This window comes from Myotis brandtii, unplaced genomic scaffold, assembly GCF_000412655.1.
Source record: "Myotis brandtii unplaced genomic scaffold, ASM41265v1 scaffold214, whole genome shotgun sequence".
Lineage (NCBI taxonomy): Eukaryota > Metazoa > Chordata > Mammalia > Chiroptera > Vespertilionidae > Myotis > Myotis brandtii.
Genome location: NW_005357999.1, coordinates 905,848 through 914,521, shown reverse-complemented (window position 1 = coordinate 914,521; position 8,674 = coordinate 905,848). Strand labels below are relative to the sequence as shown.

Sequence of the window (8,674 nt, the reverse complement as noted above, 5' to 3'; positions counted from 1 at the left end):
GAGGGCGGGGGAGCGGGGTGCTCCCGGGGAGAGGCGCGCCTCCGTTGTAATAGAGGAAAAGTGAAAGTTGTACCATCTGTAGATGATTTGGGATTCTTTCATTTCTTTTCTTTTTCAGGGACAGCACACACACACACACACACACAATAAAAAGAAAGAAAAGAGAAAGAAAAGCGTTAGAAGCTGCAGGGAGTCAGTGCGGGGGGTGTACATAACCGTGCCCCCTGCAATAATCACTTAAGCGGCCGCCTTTGCACAGAGTTGTGCAGGAACCGCTCTGCAGGGGACAGTTACTTTCCTGAGTTAGGAGGGGAAATGGGCGGGAGGAGGGTAGAGGGCGTCAATATTTACCCCAAACTTGGAGACTTTGTGAAGCGACTTTTAAAGCAGATTGCCAGTTGCCAAAGCACCACTGCACACCCGGGCCTGTCCCCCTTCCCTCAACTGTGTGCTCCTGGCCCTGATTGCACCTGCTTCCGGAGATGCCCCGGAGAGGCCGGACTCCCAGCGAGGCTGGACCCAGGCTTCCCTGGCTGACCCCTGGCAGAAAGAGGCTTCAGGAGGCATCCATCCTCCTTGCAGTTCTCCGGCCTCCCCACTTCTCCTCTCCCTGGTGTGCAGTGGCCCAATAGATTCTGGCCTTGGGTACAGTTGCTCATGGCCCTCTGCCAGTTTATATGTACATGTATTTATGTAAAACATTTTCTCCCAGCTCTTTGCCAGCTGTTCCACATTTTCCAGCTGCCATTTCAGTTTTGAAATGATGGACTGTCCTCATCTCCAAGTAAAAGAGCCCTTTAGTCAGAGGTTTGGGGACCAAGTAGAATTTTCCCTTCCACCTTCTAGGTTCTTCTCGCTGGGCTAATGATCAAATTAACACGAGACAAATTAACAGGGGCGGGGGGAGTCCAAATTTATCACAGATGTATATTCAAGGGTGCCATAAGATATGAGACCCAAGGAGGCATTAGGCAGTTGAGGTTTATGTGCCATTCTGGACAAAGGAGAGGGAGGCAGGGGACTGAGATTTCAAAAGGAAAGCAGGCAATTTACAGGTAGATGAGGAAGAGCAAACATATGGTAAACAAATTCTTGCTGGGCCACCCAGAAACAACTGGACATAGAGGAATATCCAAAACACAGGCTCTGCTGTATTTTTCCCTGTCGACCACATTTATTTTGTATGATGATGCTATGCTGCTGCTCCCATCCTTAAAGCAGGTTTTTCTATCTGAATTCCTTTAGGCAGGCAAGTGGGAGGGTCAAAGGTTTTTTTCTGAGCCTTTCATTGCTTTATAACCAACTTAAAAATCAATATCCCAAAAGGCATATTTTGTAGTGGCAAAACTTTGGTCCCTCTCAGAGGGCTGGAGGGCTGGCTACTGTGAAAAGGCAGTGCCATAAGCCCGGCTGGTCTGATTAGTTCTAAAAAACACCCCCTGCTTTCCTTTCTCCTTTCCTTTTCCCCAGTTTGTCTTTCCAGAGCCTTTGCTGGAAAGTCACAATAATTAGGCTTCCCTCCCCCCCCCCCCCCACCATGTGATTTTGTACAGAATTTGGATGAGGCGATTTTTTAGATCTCTGAAATATGTGTCTCTTGGAAATAAATTAACTTTTAAAAGGAGTTGTAGCTTGAGTGGGTTGGACATGGCTGGTGGGGGGTGAGTGGGGGGAGGCAGTGGAGAGCTCTGCTTGGCCAACTGAAATGATTTCATTTTAGTCCAAGGCAGGAACTATTCATCCTTCCCATGTTATGCTTATTGTGTTGTTTGATGTCTTAGCATATTATAGACTGAAATTGTCAAGAATTGGCCTAAAGTATTAATTTTGAGTATTTATGTAATTGCTCTGTAATTTGAATAGGTGCCTTATTGATTGATTCCTGTAATTATTTCATTTAGGTTTTAAATTAAAAATTAATAATAGTCTGACAGTTTCTTAATTACATGTGTCAAGATTATTTTGAGAGAGGAAAATGCTATGTTTTAAAGTAGTGAAATAACCTAAAAATCTCTTCATTTTTTTTTCTAAGGCATAACAGTATTTCAGTTGTGGGGATATAAGGCAGTAGTGATCGGTCTTAATGTAAACTGTGTGAAGTATTGAAATAACTTGTTTATGTTAGGAAATATTGGTCTTAACAACCTGGTATGCAAACACTTTGACCCGTTGGACTATAGTCATACCTAAAACAAACATGAGATAATATATAAATTAGTTGTAACAGCATACTTATAAAGAGAAGAGGATTTATATTATACTAAAAGCTATTTAATTAAAAACTCCCTGCCTAAGGGAGTATCCTTTCAGGGTATATAATTCTTAAAGTCAGCCTAGGGAAGCTTTGGTTTAAGATGCCTTAATGAGTCGAATGAATGTGAGAGGTGTCTTGTGAAACACCTTTTAAAAGGTGTAGGTTATATTATTATTAATAGTAGGTCCAACTCAGATACCTACCAATTCCCGGTACCTTTAACGAGTTTGTATTCCTTGATTAAACCCTGGTATAAACACATTTTATTGTATGTCTGGTTTGCAAAGAACTACACACAGAAGTGAGAAAATGAGTACTGATGAAAAATGACTTTGTTGAGTTATTTCATTACTTATTTAATGAAAGAGTCATTAATTTATTAGTTTGATCCCCAAGCCTAAAAGTTTAACTTTCCTTTGTTTCAAGGCCAGTTTTCTTAATTATCTGCATGTTGTAAGGGTTTCAGACTTCTGTGTTTTCTTAGCTAGTTAGAGGTCCTTCTGTGCAAGGTATCCTACTCTCTAAGATCCTCCTGCCCTCATTTTTTGAAGTTAGGGTTTGGGAGTTTATGAAAGGAAACAATTTAATGATCATTGTTCTATGCACTCAATGATACAGACAGTAATGTACTAGGAAAAACCAGTCTTGAAGGAGAAGTGAATCAATGAGTCATGAAATCCTCAAGAAAACCTTAGTAATGGAATGTTAATGCTTTTAGACTATAGTAGATTATCTTAAAAGTCAGACTTTTCTTCTTTATGCAATTGTTGTAAATCCCCAGCTAAAGAATTCTTTGAAGGAGGTTTTAGTTTTGCTGGCATTCATATTCTATAGTCAATCTGATTTGTTTTGGAAGAGTCAAGAAATTTTCTGCCAACTTATATATGAGAGGCAATTAAAATGCTGAAATGATAGAGAGGGAATGTGTGTGTATTTAATTTGTTAAGCAAAAGATTCCCTTCAGGTTGTCTTTTAATTAAAGTCGAGTAGAAGTTGCTGCCCTTCACTCCATGTTGTCATTTTTCTAGATGAAAATTGATTTGTTCTAGTTTCAAAGCAAAGAGATGGAGACAGAATAAACAACAACAGGGCAGGGGCACTGCTGCAAACTTTTTCAAGTACTTTCAGTGTATTTTTCATCTTTACTTTTATTTGATGGGCCTGTGAAATAGAGCTGTAGACCGGTGAAGACTTTAAATGAAATTTCACACTTTGATGATTTTTTTTAAACTTTGATATATTGACAGCAAAAGGAGCTGCAAGCTTTTATATAACTTGAGCAGTAACGCCAAGCAGCAGTCAAACGTCTCTGTGCATTTGTGTTTAAGTGCAGAAGAAAAACATGTCCATGGGCAGTAGAGGTTCTTATCAACCCCCTAATCCCAGATCCCAGCAAACCTTAAGGGCATGCCTCAGATCTTGCTGAAATCACTGTAGACTCTCACAGTTTGCAGATTAAATATGCTATGTGTTCCTGGCTCCAACAACAGTTTTATGAGCTCACTAAGCTTCCTGTTTTAAGATCCGTTTCTTAAGTTTTTAGGAGCTGCTAAAGGCAATGCTGTCTGGAGTAAGTGGTATTTGTTAATTTAGAGACACTTGAGATATTTCATTCTTTCTTTAAAAATTGCTGGGATTATTATTTTTTAATTGAAGGGCTTGTTATGCGGGGATGAGAGAGGGGAGCTGTTTGAAAGAAATTAGATGTTAAATATGTTAGTAAGTGCATTTCATTGCAAATGTTACATGGTGCTGTAATTGTCTTAAGGCGCTTTTCCTTTTCCTGGCCCTTAAAATTAGACTTTTTCCACTTATAATTACGAATGCACCATAGTTTTAGTGACACATTTTTAAGCTACTCATAATCACTTTTAATTATTATTTTTTTAATGTGAAAGTATTTTTGTTCTGTGTGTGTATATTTCAACCAGACAAAATGTCCCAGAAAATCTATGGCTCTCTACAGAAAGTGAATGAACAAGCCATTACATAGTTAATAAGGTGGCATTGGAACATTTCAGCACCTCCTGAAAGGTAATATTGTACTGAGCTCCACATCTTCATCTGCAGTACCTATAGTTGTGTCCTCATATACGGTGCTTTTGCATTTTGCATAAGAGTCATAATTAAAAAAAGAAAATACTTACATCATCGTCCAACAACATGTCATGTAATTCCCCAGAGAACTGGAGCCAATTTTGTGCTTAAAGGTTAGTCAATGAATGAAATTGTGAAAGCCCATTTGTCAAAGTACTGCATGGGTTCTGTTAGTTTTCAGTCCCCAAATTCATTGTCTGCCCCAGCCCAGCCATTAGTCATCAGTGTATTAGTGCTGCCTTCAGGCCATGCTGCCCAGCACTTCTTCACACCATTATAGCTTTGAAAGTGTACTCTGTTGACTTGTAGAATTACTGCTCTGATTTCCGCTTGGCTGGGTTTGAGGTAAGTCCCCTCCCTACCTTCTAGCTGACTGTAATCCTTGCTTTCTTTTAAAGCTCCTTTCCAGAGATTTAGGGGAAAACTTTCTTAAGGGCCCGGTTGGCATCACACTGTGGTTTTGTCGTGGAATGGACTGTACATATAAATTGTACCTGCAGTAAATTGGATTGATTGCTGGCCTGAAACAGCTAGTGGTTCTTTTCTTTTTTGGAGGAAGGGGGTGACACTGTGTGTGTGTGTGTGTGTGTGTGAGAGAGAGAGAGAGAGAGAGAGAGAGAGAGAGAGAATAGTTTAAACATAAGCATTTGACTGTATATTTGAGTAATCTTTATGCCACAAAATTAATTAAATAATGGGAGATAAGTGTAATTTTATTTAAATCTGTTTATTGGAATACCTTCAGAATGCATTGTGACATCTTATTTGCTTATTTTCATATGGAAATTTTAGCATTAGCTACTTTGACTTTTCTTGAAGATTACATAAAATGCCTAACAATATGCCAGAGTGTTTTACATGACAAACTATTCATTTTTTATAAAAAGAGATGGAAAACTCATAATTTAGATGAAATATAACTTTGAAATTGCAGTAGTGAAGAAATGAGGTGGTTAACCCTATTATTGATTTCATTTTGTGATATTTTTTAAAAGAATAATTTAGTTTCAAGAGAGTTATTTGTAAAAACAAAAACAAAAAACAGGAGAGTTATCTGTGTGTAAAGAAACTTCAGCCAGCAGCTTAAGAATGAAGCCTTAATGAACTAAAATATATGGAAACCTGAATGGAGTGGCCAGAAGTGTGGACCAGGCCATGCCACTTCAGGACAACATCTGCTGTTTGAGTTCTGGCTGTTGAAATGAAATTGCATGCCAAAGTGTTCATGGGGAGGGTGTGCAGTTTGGTATAGTTTACATTGGCATTTTGTGCAGGATTGGGGGAGGGGTGAAGAAAAAGATAACTGAAGAATTCTGTCTTTGAATTAGCAAAGTTTATAGGCTTAGTGGACTGAAAGTAATTTTTCACTGAATGAGCTTTCATTTAAAATTCTTAAATTTTGAAAAATTTGCTTTTTAAATGGCAACTGAGGTTCAAGAATCACAAGTTTAAAAATTGGGAGGATAAAGTATGACGGATAGTACTTCACAGAATAATAGCTTAATATCTTTGGGATATCTTTAGTTGATTTTAACACCCAGCAGGTAATGGTCTAATATTTGTGATGGCTTAAAAGTAAATTATTAATCATAGAATATGCACTCTACCCCCATAAGCTTTATTGTAAAGACACACATGATTCTAGGAACCAAAAGTTATGGAAGTTCTATATGAATAATTTTTAAATTTAGTTTTTTTTTCCTTCTGAAAATGTGTGAAAACTTTTAATTCCTGTAAAGTTCAGTGAAATGAGACCTTTGATCCTTCGTGATGTTTTTGTGATTTGTGGCTTTAAACTGTGATTTCACTGTTTTTGTGAGCTTAGCTGATGTTAGATTGATAACTGATTTATCAGCCTTAAGATCTAATTTTCTGTCTGAGTTGAGGATTGTCTGTCTCCAGCAAACCCTAAGAAAGTGGGGATGCCAGCTTGCTCCACATTATTGCTCATTCGTTAATGGCACCTGCTGTTCATGGTGCTTTCTGCTAAGCCTAACCAAAGTACACTGGGCTGGTGGTGTTTTACAGTTTCAGCAAAACTCAGAAATGGTAACAGCTATTAAATACAGACCTCATACTCCCATCACATATTTCTCATAAAATATTAGTGGCAGTAGAGAAAGAGTAGCTGATAATCTTTTTTAATTCCATATAGCAGAAAAGTAAAACTGGCACACAAAATGTCATTTGTGATTTTCATTGTAATAACAGTTACTTCCTGTCAAATAAGCTTTTCAGTGGTTGGAGTTCAATATATGGCTTTCTTAAGAGTTTTGATGTAGTTAATTCACTAAAACCAAATTTACTTAATCCTTAGCCAGGTAATTGTTTCCCCTTCAAGTAATTCCATTTGGGTATCGATCATGAATACTGCTTATCAGATATTAAGAGCTTCAGAAATGTATGGAAAGATTGAAAACAAAATGCAGCAGATTTGGGAAACTCTAGGCTACCAAGGCTTTAGGCTTTACTGATTATGGGGGAAAAATCATATATAAAGGAAAATAATTGTACTTAAAAAATACTATAGTTTAACATTCATTACAATTTCATTAAGAACTTATGATGTTGAGCTTCTTTTCTTGCAGAAAAGAGAGGCAGTGCAGATAGGGAAGGGAGAGGAAGCCTTAGAAATCTTAGGAACTGTTGGTGTGTCACAGGGGTTATGCATATCTATTTGATTTTAACTTCAGAAATTATTTTTTTTGAGCAGAAGGAAACAGCCACCACACTAGAAAGCTATAAAAAGTTAACTCTAATGCACGATTACATTAAATCCACTGAAATATTTTAAACTCCCTAAATTTTGTTCATTAAAACTCAAACTTTCAGAATTGATCAAAAGTTAAAATCAGCATCAGGTGTGTGCTTTCTGATTTTTAGAAATTTCTCTCCCTAAACGATTTATTGTCTTTAAGAACTGAGTTTTAATGATATAGGATGGTATAACTATCTAATAGAAATTTCACCTGAATGGTTTCTTAAGAGCAGTATCTTGAAGTAGCAGCTAATCTGTAGCAATAAAGTATGAGTGAAATGTCATTCCTCAGTGATACAGGGAGACCCCCCCCCCACCCCAATCCTTTCACAGGCTGGTGCCTTCTGGATTTTTCAAGCATCAATACATTCAGCTTATAAACATATAGGCAGGTGTAAGTAAATATAATTTCTTCCAAAAAAAGGCCTTATTCCACTTGAGCAATAGTTCCCTAAGTTGCACAGAATAATTTCTTACTTAAGGCTTAATCACTGTGCTGTTAAAAGCTCTGCTCTGCCTACTGGAATGCCTTCTCTTTCTGATCCCTCATTGGCAGTAATTTGTTTTAACCTATCAGAAACTGATCAGGTTACCATTAATCAGGCTTTTAACTTAGCTGTTTGACGTCTTTAAAATACGTTAAGAAAAAAATCAAACAGAGATTTTGCCCAAATTTAAGCAACTTAAAAATAAACCAACGGGATTAGGGAAGTAAATGAAGCAGTCTGCTGTTCACAAAGCATGCATTATCATTTATAATCGCTGTCTCATTTCACCTTAGATTAGCAAGTCATTGCATATAGTTCAAACATTATTTTAAATGGTGGCTGTAGTACTGGTGCTTTCTCTTAAAAATCTTAAGCAGGATAAAGGAATCCTGCTTCAGTGTGGATCCCAGGTTTCACGGCAGAGACCTGCCAGGGGAAAGGCTGATTTCTGCACCTTTCCAGAATTTTGATTTTTTTTTTTTTTCATTCTCTGTTATTTACTACCAAAAGCCTCATTGATGAAGGTTGAACTTTGGAATTCCACCGAGGGCCTCCCTCGCCCAGAGGCACCGAGTTGTGTGTGTGCCTTACCCATTCACTCCACCAGAATGCAGTTAGGACTCCTGAAGAAACAGTATTTGGGAGCCAGGCTAGTGGACGGTGAGTTACAAGTTGAGTGAGCGAGGCTCACCCCCCTTGGTTTCCTGAGGACTCCAAGTGGTCCCAGTGTTTTACTGTCGTGCAACACACAGGGTGCCGCATTGCAAAGTCTCTGGAAAGTGGCACCTCTGTGTTCAGCTGGCCACACAGCTGTGCGAATGGCAGCAGGGCTGCCTGGATAGCTGTCTGCTGGGAACGCCGCCGGGCCCTCATTAGAATATTCCCGTGGAGCAGATAGCCGGGACGATGGAAGTGATAAGGGGCGCTCCTTGGGCTGCAGAGGCCCTGCGGGGTTCCGATGGTTCCGCCCGGGTTGGCACGTTCTGGAGACCGTTGCTGGAATGCGGACGGGAACCCGGCTGCGAGCGCCCCGCAGCCCCGACACCAGCAGTTGCAGAGGAGCCAGCCCTGTGCGCG

General features: G+C 39.1%; 1 protein-coding gene across 1 annotated transcript in view; it reads left to right on the top strand.

Moving 5' to 3' along the window:
- Positions 1-8,118: 8,118 nt before the first annotated feature.
- Positions 8,119-8,674, top strand: part of GLI3 (GLI family zinc finger 3) — a 269,294-nt gene continuing 268,738 nt past the window's right edge. Inside the window, exon 1 of the mRNA XM_014539356.1 lies at positions 8,119-8,257. The gene's annotated coding sequence lies outside the window, so the exon portion shown is untranslated. The remainder of the gene's footprint in view (positions 8,258-8,674) is intronic.